This window comes from Dendrobates tinctorius, unplaced genomic scaffold (assembly GCF_039654945.1).
Source record: "Dendrobates tinctorius isolate UK_male_01 unplaced genomic scaffold, ASM3965494v1 ptg000113l, whole genome shotgun sequence".
Taxonomy (NCBI): domain Eukaryota; kingdom Metazoa; phylum Chordata; class Amphibia; order Anura; family Dendrobatidae; genus Dendrobates; species Dendrobates tinctorius.
The window spans coordinates 970390-984271 of record NW_027361781.1 but is presented as its reverse complement, the minus strand read 5'-3'; positions in this window follow the sequence as shown (position 1 = coordinate 984271).

Below are 13882 nucleotides of genomic sequence, written 5' to 3'. Positions count from 1 at the left end.
GTCACTTGAGGGGGAATTCTGTTTTTCTAGCACTTAAGGGCTCTGTATATGGAGTCCGCAAACTAGTCTAGGAAAATCTGCGTTCCAGGAGAAAAATAGCGCTCCATCCCTCCCGAGTCTCACCGTGTGACTAAATAGTACTGTACAGCCATATATAGGGTATTTCTACATTTGGCAGAAATTGTGGAACAAATTTTGGTGCCATTTGTACCCATTTCCCAGAACAAAAATGTAAAATTTGGGGTTAACACATAATCTTGGTGGTAAAAATGTAAATTATTTTTTCTTCACTTCCCAATGGTATCATATTTTGTGACAAACCTGTAGTGTCAATATGATCTTTACACCCCTAGATTAATTCATTGAGCGGTGTAGTTTGTAAAACGGGGTCACTTATGTGGGGTTCTGCTGTTCTGGCACCTCAGGGCCTCTGCCAATGTAACATGGCACCCTCAAATCAGTCAGGCAAAATCTGCACTGTAATATGATGCTACTTCTCTTCTGAGCTTTGCACTGTGCCTCAAAAGTAGTTTTCGACCACATATGGGGTATCGGTGTACTCATGAGAAATTGCAAAACAATTATTTGGGGCCATTTTCTCCTGTTACCCTTGTGAAAATGCAAAATTTGGGGCTAGAAAACATTTGTGTATGATAAATGTGATTTTTTTTTATTTTCACGGCTCAATGTTATAAACATTTTTTGATCGCTTTCTATTCCAATTTTTGGGAGGCAGAAGAAACAAAAACCAGCAATTCAGGCATTGTTTTTTGTTGTTTTTTTATGCCGCTCTCTTTGGTAAAATTGATAATTGTGTTTTTTGTGAGACAAGATGATAATGTTTTCAGATATATTATTTTTATTTCCATTCGACTTTTTGGATCACATTTTATTCCACTTTTTGTTCAGCGGTATGATGATACAGCATCATTTTTTTTTTTTTATGGTGTTCACTGAAGAGGTTAACTAGTGTGACAGTTTTATAGGTTGGGTTGTTCTGGACGCAGCGATGCCAAATATGTGTACTTATTTGTTTATTTATGTATTTACATGAATATGTGTGTTTATTTGTATGACATTTTTTGCATTTCTTTGTTATTTATTTTGTGATTTTTTTTTATTAAATATGGGTATAAAAATTTAAATGTTATATTACTTTCTTACTTAGTCGCTTGATGGGACTTTAAGTTTATCACTCTGATTGCTGGTATAATGCATTGCAACGCACCAACACTGCAATGCATTATACCGTGTTGCACTGACAGAAGCCTCTTAAGGGCATGTCACACTAAGAGATATCGCTAGCAATATCGCTATAACTAGTGACGTTATAGCGATATTGCTAGCGATATCGCTATGTCTGATACTTACCTACAACCCGCTCCCCCGCTGATTATCGCTGATCGCGCGAGAACGTCCAGGACTGTATCTCGTCGTCAGCTTCCTGCGGCGCTTCCTGTGGAGAGACGAGCGACGCGTGGAGCCGGGCGGGAAGACGCTGGATCGCCTGGTGTGACAGGTAAGTAGCGACCCCCGTCCCCTGTGATGTCGCTGGTGAGATCTGCCTGTGTGGCAGCTCACTAGCGACCACTTAGCGATGCACCAGCGATCCTGACCGCGTCATATCGCTGGTCGGTATCGCTGGTACATCGCTAAGTGTGACAGTACCATTAGACCATGCTCTGCTCATGGTCTAACAGGCTTGCCGTAGCTGGGTGACCCGAATATTGCCATGATGACCTGGAATCATCATGGCAATGATCAGGTCTTCGCAATAAAGTCACGGGGCGCTAATCGGACAGAAGAGGTAGCTACCGCCCTCTACCAGCATTCTAAATGCTACAATCAATATCGATCGTGGTGGCCTTTGGCATTTAGGGGATTCAAATGCCCTGGGGTGGTGTGGGCACAGGTCCTGTGCCCCACAAGATCACCATGATCTACCCAAAGGTCGGGAAGTCCTTCCCATCTATGACGTATGGGTGCGTCAAATGTCAAGAAGGGGTTAAAGAGTAATCGTTTTAATTTTTATTTAATAAATTAATAGCACATCTGTAAATAAGCAACTTAGTAATATATCGTAATATGACGGCTCCTACTGATGAGATTCTATGTGGACCTGAGTGGGGAGGAGTTTGGCCTAAAGTCCTCCCTCACCCACCCCCTTCCATCTCCTCAATTTATATAGAATCTTATCAGCACCAGCTGTCATTGCCTGTCTCAGTAATGTAATAATCTGTCTTCACTGTGTAATAAGGGGGTAGACACATCAGCACATTCCGTACTCACTGTGCTGGCAGCTGCTTCTTCCCTGGTGCGTCCCACATTCTTCCTGGAGTTCAAAGGACTGGAAACAGAGCCCAGGATAACTTCAAACAATAAAGATTTATTCTCTTAAGGACACAGCACATCCAATACACCTTTAGCACACTTGATATGGTACCAGCAATACATCTTCTTCAGCTTTCCCTAGCTTCTTCAGCTACACCAGAATGGACCACAAAGTAACTGTGGGACGAGGAGCCCGGTAAAAATGGCACTTCAACCTATCTCCCTGGAACCAACTTCAGTCCAGACACGGAAATAATCATCTACTAGGTCGTCCCCCCCTTTCGGTTATCCTGCCCGAACACTCGCTGGTGGCCCACTCAACTACTTCTTCAGCACCCAGACTTCTGCTGACGCTTCCTCAGTGACTTCCTCACTGGCTTCTTTACCACGTTGCTGCAGATACCATACGTTGTGTGGCAGCTAAACAGCTCAGGCACAGGAACATCTGAGCAGCACCAGGGGCTACCCCCGACTGACTATAACCAGGAAATCTCTCTAGCTAGTTCCCAGCTACCACTCCTACATTTAACCTCTAAGGTGTCCTCCAACTGTGCTCTATTATGCAGTGTACTCAGTGCCCCCATTTAGTGTCCTTTTTCCTAACTGCACTATCCCTAACTTATATATCACGCACAGATATGTAAATATGTCACAATTATATATATACATGGCACATACAAATATTGCAATCATATACAGGTAACTAGTAGCAACAACATCTACACAGCTAGGCCCAGACCCTCTTACAACTGAATACAGATTGTACCCGAGAATTCAGATTTTTGAGAATGAATGATCAGTCCTGATGGAGAAAGAAGATTTCTCTGATAAGATAAATTACAAAGTTGCTTATTTTCTCATATTCTATTGATTTATGCAATAAAAATGAAAACACCATTACGCTTTAAGTTTGTGGGTGTAACGTGAAATGAATGGGTATGAATATTTTCTCAAGGCACTGTATACATTCTGCTATTTTTCCATTATCTATAACTTTTATTTGGTTTTAGTTTGTTTTCTTCCCTTTGATGTGCAGCTAAAAGGAAACAGTACAAACTGGAAATAACACAGCACAGTATAATAGTGTATGGGGCCCATACAGTGCGATGCAATATCAAGGCTTCATGTGACACCTGGTGGTGGCGTCAGGGAATGACAGATTGCTAATTTTTTTTATTTAATAGTCTGACGCGTCAAGATGGCGCTGACAGTCAAATCATTGTGTCGGGTTATCACAATGTGTCTAACAATGGCTACATCTGTGTGTATATATGTACACATCACTGCCCCCAAAATAAATGAAAACCCTTAAAATAAATATAGACTCCAGACCCCTAAACTAATACAGCAATACAGGCTCATTAACTAAATCCAGACAACAAAAGTGTTCCTCTAGATATCCTATATATAGGCAGAATCGGTTCCCTCAAACTCTCTGGAGACCGACCTTTTGAAGCCCCTAAACTAACAGGACCTTTAAACTAACAACTCAAGACCCCTAAATAAATACAGACCTGAACCCCCATGATAAGTAAGAATGAAAAAAATAGACACCAGACCCCTAAACAGCCACCTCCCAAAATAAATATATTGCCCCGTGAAGACAGAAGTCAGAGTCCCTAAACTAAAAGGGATCAAAAACCTCTCTCATAGACCACAACCTATGATACCCCTATCTCATAGATCACACTCCATGATCCCCCTATCTCACAGACTACTCCCCATGATACCCCTATCTCACAGACCACTCCCCATGATCCCCCTATCTCACAGACCTGCTTCCCATGATCCCCCTATCCCACAGACTGCTCCCCATGACCCCCATCTCACAGACTACTCCCCATGACCCCCCATCCCACAGACTGCTCACCATGATACCCCTATCTCACAGACTGCTCCCCATGATCCCCCATCTCACAGACTACTCCCCATGATACCCCTATCTCACAGACCACTCCCCATGATCCCCCTATCTCACAGACCTGCTTCCCATGATCCCCCTATCCCACAGACTGCTCCCCATGACTCCCATCTCACAGACTACTCCCCATGACCCCCCCATCCCACAGACTGCTCACCATGATACCCCTATCTCACAGACTGCTCCCCATGACCCCCATCTCACAGACTGCTCCCCATAATCCCCCATCTCACAGACTACTCCCCATGATACCCCTATCTCACAGACCACTCCCCATGATCCCCCTATCTCACAGACCTGCTTCCCATGATCCCCCTATCCCACAGACTGCTCCCCATGACCCCCATCTCACAGACTACTCCCCATGATCCCCCCATCCCACAGACTGCTCACCATGATACCCCTATCTCACATACCTGCTCCCCATGATCCCCCTATCTCACAGACTGCTCCCCATGATCCCCCATCTCACAGACTGCTCCCCATGATCCCCCCTATCCCACAGACTGCTCACCATGATACCCCTATCTCACATACCTGCTCCCCATGATCCCCCCTATCCCACAGACTGCTCACCATGATACCCCTATCTCACAGACCACTCCCCATGATCCTCCTATCCCAGAGACTGCTTCCCATGATCCCTCCTATCACACAGACCACTCCCCATGATCCCCCTAGCCAAGACTACTGCCCATAATCCCTCCATCTCACACACTGCTCCCCATGATCCCCCTCTCACAGACTGCTCCCCATGACCCCCATCTCACAGACTACTCCCCATGATCCCCCCATCCCACAGACTGCTCACCATGATACCCCTATCTCACATACCTGCTCCCCATGATCCCCCTATCTCACAGACTGCTCCCCATGATCCCCCATCTCACAGACTGCTCCCCATGATCCCCCCTATCCCACAGACTGCTCACCATGATACCCCTATCTCACATACCTGCTCCCCATGATCCCCCCTATCCCACAGACTGCTCACCATGATACCCCTATCTCACAGACCACTCCCCATGATCCCCCTATCCCAGAGACTGCTTCCCATGATCCCTCCTATCACACAGACCACTCCCCATGATCCCCCTAGCCAAGACTACTGCCCATAATCCCTCCATCTCACACACTGCTCCCCATGATCCCCATCTCACAGACTGCTCCCCATGACCCCCATCTCACAGACTGCTCCCCATGATCCCCCTCTCACAGACTGCTCCTTATGATCTACGATCTCACAGACTGCTCCTTATGATCTACCGATCTCACAGACTGCTCCCCATGATCCCCCATCTCACAGACTGCTCCTCATGATCCCCGTTATCCCACAGACTGATCACCATGAACCCTTCTCTCTCACAGACCGCTGCCCATAATCCCCCCTCTTTCTCACAAACCCCTCCCCATGATCCCCCCTCACACACACTCCTCCCCATGATCCCCCCTGACACAGACTGCTCCCCATGATCCGTCCTTTCTCCATTGCCTCTCAGTCTATCACGACCTCTCTCAGCAGATAGATGAAGGAATGTAGGGAGCCAGTCACAGTGCATGGCTTCTACTTCCTGCTCTAAGAACCGCCCACCTCCCAGTGAATACTTGCCCATCTCCCTAGGCTCTGCATTCCCTGGATATCTCCATGACAACCCCAATGTGACTACAGCGATAGTCCACGCCCCCGAGGATTCCAGTCAGTTCGCATATCTCCATATTGCTGAGGACTGTGCCACGGCTGAGGGGAGAAGCCAGCAGCGATATGAGCGCTCACAGCAGTGACATTAGCAGGTGTGTGTGCAGCCAGGTCTGCTCTGCTTGTGGAGCCGCAGCGAAGCGTGTTATGGTGTGTGAGCTGACGCAGTATATATATATATGTATACAGGTGACGGGGGGCCGTGCAGTCATAGAGGGGTCAGCGCTGGAGCCGTCATCTCCTCTGACAATTCATCACATCTGCTCCATTGTGTCCTGCCTATTCTGCTGTGACACCGAATAGAAGGAATTATCTCTTCACGAGAAATTCTCCCCTTCCTGACAGGGAGGATATTTCCATTTTCTCCCATAAATGCTTTGATGAATCGGAGCTATAATGTTATTTTTTTTTTTCCGCCCCCATCGCTGTTTGAGGCTGATTTTTGCGGGATGAGTTGTACTTATTAATGACACCATTCACATTACCCTTTAATGTGCCGGAAAATGGAAAAAATCCAAGTGCAGTGAAATGGTGAAAACACGTACGGTAATTCTGCCGGTGGTTTTTCTTTTCCCTTTTTCACCAAATTTATACAAATATTTGCCCAGTTTATTGCTTTTGAAAACTTCAAAACTTTGTAAAAAAATCCCTCCGGTTTCTGTCGCCATTTTCTGACCCTAATTTTCTGAGAGCTCGGGGTTTTATGGGGCCCGCAGGAGGTTTTAGTGGTAAAAGTTTGGATCCATGCAGCGTTTTTATGTCTTTTTATGACATTTTTGGGGCTTTTTAATATTCTTCTTTATGTCATTTATGTCAATATAAATAATTTTATATGTTTAAAGATATTTTTGAAGATCAGACATTTACAGAGCAGCGATACCAAATGTGCTGAGTCTTTGCATTGTTTTCATTTCTTTAGCTTTGGATCGGGAGAAGGGATGAGTCACACTTTTATGTTTTTTATTTTTAAAATATATTTTTTTAAGCATTTCTTAATTATTTTTTTAGACACTTAGGAGAACCTTGTACTATCTATTGCATTATATAGTGGAATTAGCAATCTACTACAAAGCCCAAATACAGGCTAACATGGTAGCAAAGCGGCACCCCATAATCATGTCACGGAGGGTGATGGGGGCCCAAATAGTGTAACACCGTTTATATGCAGCTATCAGAGACTCACTGCAGCATATAGATGGCTAAACAGTGGTGTTCAGAGCTGGCTCTGACTATGGGACTTTATGAATGACTATGCAGGTGCAATAAACTTTACGGATAACTATGGGGTACATTAGATCCAGAGAAAAATAGAGGCAGAACACTGTTCATGGGGTACATTATACGTTATGGATGACTATGGGCTGTGCATTATACCGTATTTTTCGGACCATAAGACGCACTTTTTTCCCCAAAAATTTTGGGGGAAAGTGGGGGGTGCGTCTTATGGTCGCAATGTTCCTACCTCCGAGGCTGGTGTGGGTGCCGCGGGACTCTGTAGTGCGGTGGTGGCAGCGGCTCTCTGTGCTCCGGTGCAGGGGTGGCGGCTCCGCCGGCATTTCCTCCAAGCCCGGAGGCCCCCGCACATCCCTTGCTGGCCGCTGCCATGTTGCAGTGGCCTCCGGGAACATGGACGCCGGGAAGATGGCCGCCGGTCGGGACAAGATCTGAACCCCCATTTGACACATTATTATTTTTTTCCCTATTTTCCTGCTGAAAATTGGGGTGCGTCTTATGTTCCGGTGCGTCTTATAGTCCGAAAAATACGGTACTTTATGGATGACTATGGGCTGTGCATTATACAGTACTTTATGGATGAATTAGAGCTTTGCATTATACCTTATGGATGACTATGGGGTTACATTTTACTCAGGGACGGTTTTAGGCAAAGTGGGGCCCTAGGTAAAAGTTTATAATGGGGCACTAAATACTAACATATTGCACATCACACAGCATTTCAGTTGTATTTACGTGCGCTGAATTCAGGCCACTAAACGAGTGTTATCGACAATATTGAAGTCGTTTGACGCTTGTTTCACAGCCTTTTGCATCAACTGAGGAGTAATGATGGGAACAGAACAATCACTAATAGATCAATCTGTCCTCATAAAGTATCATGTTATCAGCAGTACATCTACAGTTTACACTGGTGATATGCTGCTGAGAACAATGATTTTTGTTCCAGCATAAACAATCTAATCAATCGATGAATATGCAGCATTATGCTTGTTTAGTATAATGCACCCCTTAGTCCTCCACATAGTATAATGTGCACCACAGTCCTCCATATTGTAAAATGCACACCCCATAGTCCACTAAATAATATAATGTGCCCCATAGTCCTCTATATAGTATAATACACTCCTCAGTCCTCCATATAGTATAATACACTCCTCATAGTCCTCCATATAGTATCTTACACTCCCCATAGTCCTCCATATAGTATAATACACTCCCCATGGTCCTCCATATAGTATAATACACTCCCCATGGTCTTCCTTATAGTATTATACACTCCCCATAGTCCTCCATATAGTATAATACACTCCCCATAGTCCTCCATATAGTATGTTACACTCCCCATAGTCCACCATATAGTATAATACACTCCCCATGGTCCTCCATATAGTATTATACATGCCCCATAGTCCTCCATATAGTATAATACAGCCCCCATAGTCCTCCATATAGTATAATACACTCCCCATGGTCCTCTATATAGTATTATACTCTCCCCATAGTCCTCCATATAGTATAATACACTCCTGTTGTGAATTCCCTGGCTCAGACTTCTGAGCCGAAGCTCCCCCTGCTCCCTCCGATGGTTAGTGGAGGTAGTGGAGCTGGCCAGATTGACTGAGGTTTGCCACCTGGTGATGATGATGACGATTGGAGATCTGGGGTTACTGATTGGAGTATTTAAGTCTGCAGACTTCCTGCAATCCCTGCTGGTGATTGCTTTCCTGTTCATTCAGAGGTCTGATGTCTCCTGCCCTGATCCTGCATTGTTCAGCTAAGTGGTTGATTTGCTAATCCTTTGCATCTGATCTGGTTTTGTCTCTCTCTGCTTGTTGTGTGGGTTCAGCTTGGTCCTCTGGGGGGCTGTGCTGGACCACCGCTCCATATGTTACAGCCTGTGTCAGTTTGTTCAGTCCCCTGTTATATTGGTCTCTTTTGCTTTGCTTCCAGTTCATACTGGAGTGCTGATAAAGTGGGGGCGAAGTCGTGTGTTTTTTTGTACATCAGATGTGTTGGATTTTTCAGGGTTATTTGCGTGATTGCAGACAGTGCCTTTCCTTTCCTGTCCTGTCTAGTCAGTTTGGGCCCCACCGTTTGCTAAGTCTATTTTTCTGCCTGCGTTTGTGTTTCATCTTGTCTCACTGACAATATATGTTTGGGGGGTATCTATTCCTTTTGGGGTCTGCTCCAGGGCAGTTTAGATTTCACCTTTCTTGCTTTAGGCTTAGTTAGCTCTCAAGCTGTGCCGAGGCATCGAGGGCATCGTAGGTATGCTCCATGGCTACTGCTAATTGTGTGGATAGGATCAGGGGTCTGCAATCTGCTTAGTTATCAACCTCTCTGGTTTTCTGGTGGCTTAGCCTGTTCCTGCCATCCTCCTCAGTGACCCATTCATAACACACTCCCCATAGTCCTTCATATAGTATAATACACTCCCCATGTTCTTCCATATAGTATTATACACTCCCCATAGTCCTCCATATAGTATAATATACTCCCCATAGTCCGCCATATAGTATAATACGCTCCCCATGGTTCTCCATATAGTATAATACACTCCCCATAGTCCTCCATATATTAAAATACACTCCTCAGTCCTCATTATAGTATTATACACTTCCCATAGTCATCCATAGTATAATACACTCCTCAAAATGCTCCATATAGTATTATACACTCCCCATAGTCCTCCATATAGTATAACACACTCCTCATAGTCCTCCATATATTAAAATACACTCCTCAGTTCTCTATAAAGTATAATACACTCCTCAGTCCTCTATGTAGTATAATACACTCCTCAGTACTCCATATAGTATAAGACACTCTTCATAGCCCTCCATATATTAAAATACACTCAGTCCTCCATTTAATATAACACACTACTCAGTACTCCATATAGTATAATACACTACTCAGTCCTCCATATAGTATAATACACTCCTCATAGTGCTCCATATAGTATAATGCACAACCATAGTTATCCATGTAGTACAATTCACTTACCATAGTATAATGCACGCCATAGTATAATGTATTCCCCATAGTCCTGAATACAGTATAATGCGGCCCACATATAGTTTAATGCAGCCACCCCATAGAGCATAATGGAGCCACCCCACTGAGTATAATACAGCCCCCACAAAGTATAATACAGCCCCGCCATAGAATATAATGTAACTTCCCATAGAATATAATGCAGCCCCTCCACAGAATATATAGTATCTCCATCATAGAGTATAATGCAGCCCCCCACAGAATAAAATGCAGCCACTCCATAGAATATAATGCAGCCCCCTTATATAGTATAATGTAGCCCCTCCATAGAATACAATGTAGCCCTCCTCATAGAATATAATGTAGCCCCCTCATAGAGTATAATGATGCCCTCATACAATATAATCTAGCCTCCCAGAGTATATAATGCAGCCCCCCATAGAATTCAATGTAGCCCCCTCATAGAGTATGATGCAATCACCCCTCATTGAATATAATACATATATTACTGCCCCCACTAGAGTATAATGTAGCCCCCATAGAATATAATACAGCTCACCTCCCCATAGAATATAATGTAGCCCACATAGAATGTAATACAGCCCACCTCCCCATAGAATATAATGTAGGCCCCTATAGAATATAATACAGCCCACCCAAAGAATATAATGTATCTCCCATATAATATAATGTACCACCCATAGAATATAATATACCCCCATAGAATATAATACAGCTCACCTCCCCATAGAGTATGGGGCATAGACCATAATACAGCCCCCCATAAAATATAATACAGCCCCCCATAGAATATAATGTACCCACCATAGACTATAATACAGCCCCCCATAGAATATAATGTACCCCCATAGACTATAATACAGCCCCCTATAGACTATAATACAGCCCCCCATAGACTATAATACAGCCCTCCATAGAATATAGCCCCCCATAGAATATAATGTACCCCACCATAGACTATAATACAGCCCCCATAGAATATAATGCACCCCCCATAGATTATAATACAGCCCCCCATAGAATATAATACAGCCCCCCATAGAATATAATGTACCCCACCATATACTATAATACAGCCCCCATAGAATATAATACAGCCCCCCATAGATTATAATACAGCCCCCCATAGAATATAATACAGCCCCCCATAGAATATAATACAGCCCCCCCATAGAATATAATGTACCCCACCATAGACCATAATACAGCCCCCATAGAATATAATGCACCCCCCCATAGATTATAACACAGCCCCCCATAGAATATAATACAGCCCCCCCATAGAATATAATGTACCCCACCATAGACTATAATACAGCCCCCATAGAATATAATACAGCCCCCCATAGATTATAATACAGCCCCCCATAGAATATAATACAGCCCCCCCATAGAATATAATACAGCCCCCCCATAGAATATAATGTACCCCACCATAGACTATAATACAGCCCCCATAGAATATAATGCACCTCACCATAAACTATAATACAGCCCCCCATAGACTAAAAAACAGCCCCCCCATAGACTATAATGTACCTCACCATAAACTATAACACACACCCCCATAGACTATAATACAGCCCCCCCATAGAATATAATGTACCCCACCATAGACTATAATACAGCCCCCATAGAATATAATACAGCCCCCAATAGATTATAATACAGCCCCCCATAGAATATAATACAGCCCCCCATAGAATATAATACAGCCCCCCATAGAATATAATGTACCCCACCATAGACTATAATACAGCCCCCATAGAATATAATGCACCCCCCCATAGATTATAATACAGCCCCCCATAGAATATAATACAGCCCCCCATAGAATATAATGTACCCCACCATAGACTATAATACAGCCCCCATAGAATATAATACAGCCCCCCAGAGATTATTATACAGCCCCCCATAGAATATAATACAGCCCCCCCATAGAATATAATGTACCCCACCATAGACTATAATACAGCCCCCATAGAATATAATACAGCCCCCCATAGAATATAATGTACCCCACCATAGACTATAATACAGCCCCCATAGAATATAATACAGCCCCCCAGAGATTATAATACAGCCCCCCATAGAATATAATACAGCCCCCCCATAGAATATAATACAGCCCCCCCATAGAATATAATGCACCTCACCATAAACTATAATACAGCCCCCCATAGACTAAAAAACAGCCCCCCCATAGACTATAATGTACCTCACCATAAACTATAACACACACCCCCATAGACTATAATACAGCCCCCTCCCAGAATGGCCCCACACTCCAGTACTCACTGATAATAAAAAAAGAACATAACAAAACACTATCCTCTCCTCATGCTCCATGCCGCTCCAGGCTTGGCTACTGTGTCTGCAGCTGCACAGCCTGGGCCCGGTACACAGTGGGTGCGCAATGACATCATCACGCACCCGCAGTGTCAGAAGCAGAGGGGAATGATGGGAGAGGGAACATCAGCTGACGCTCTCTTCTCCATCATTGCTTTGAACTGTATTGACGTCTATGACGCCGGTATAGTTAAATTCGACGGCGGGGGGAGTCGGCGCTGGCAGCAGGTGGAGGAGCGGGGGCCCTAGGCAGCTGACTGCTCTGCCTGCCGCTAACGCCAGCCCTGGTTATACTTTATGGATGACTACGGAGTGCTGAAGACCGCTCGCATCATTCACCTCTGCTCTGCCCACGATCAGCGTGAGTAGGGGAGAATGTTAAGAGTTGTATTCAACTGATTACAGCGAAAGCAGATGGCGACTGATGGGACTACTACTTATATCAGCTTACACCTGCTGCCACTAATAACAGTGAGAGGAGGAGCGGCTGATTGGAGTTTTCATCAGCCACCACCTGCGCTATAAATAAATAAGTAAATAAATAAAAAAACGGCTTGGGTTCCCCTATATTCTTGATGATCAGCCAGGCAAAACTAACATCTGCTTCAGCAAGGCTGGTTATCAAGAATAGAGGAGCCCCCACACTGTTTTTTTAAATTACTTAAACAAATAATTTAAAAAAACAGCGTGGGGTCCCCCCCATTTTTGTCAACCAGCTTTACTAAAGCAGACAGCTGAGGGTTGGTATGGAAGTTAGGGTAAATCCCTCAGCGCTCTGATTCTGACCCCAGGCCTCTCTTAAAGAGATCATTGGTATGGAATTCAGGGCAAATCCATCCAGCGCTTTGGTTTTGACCCCAGGTCTCTCTTAAAGGGATCCCTGGTATGGAAGTTACGACTGTTCCACTCAGCGCTGTGGTTCTGACCTCAGGGCCTCTTAAAGGGATCATTGGTATGGAAGTTAGGGCAAATCCACTCTGCGCTCTGATTCTGACCCCAGTCCCCTCTTAACGGGATCCCCGGTATGGAAGTAAGGGCAAATCCACTCTGCGCTTTGGTACTGACCCCAGGCCTCTCTTAAAGGGATATCCGGTATGGAAGTTAGGGTAAATCCCTCAGCGCTCTGATTCTCACCACCCCAGGCTTCTGTTAAAGGGATCATTGGTATGGAAGTCAGGGCAAATCCACTCAGCGCTCTGGTTCTGACGCCAGGCCTCTCTTAAAGGGATCCCTGGTTTGGAAGTTAGGGCAATTCCACTCCGCGCCCTCGTTCTAACCCCAGGCTGATGGGATGATGTGGGATATTAGGGGTAGTAGTCCGGTGGCTC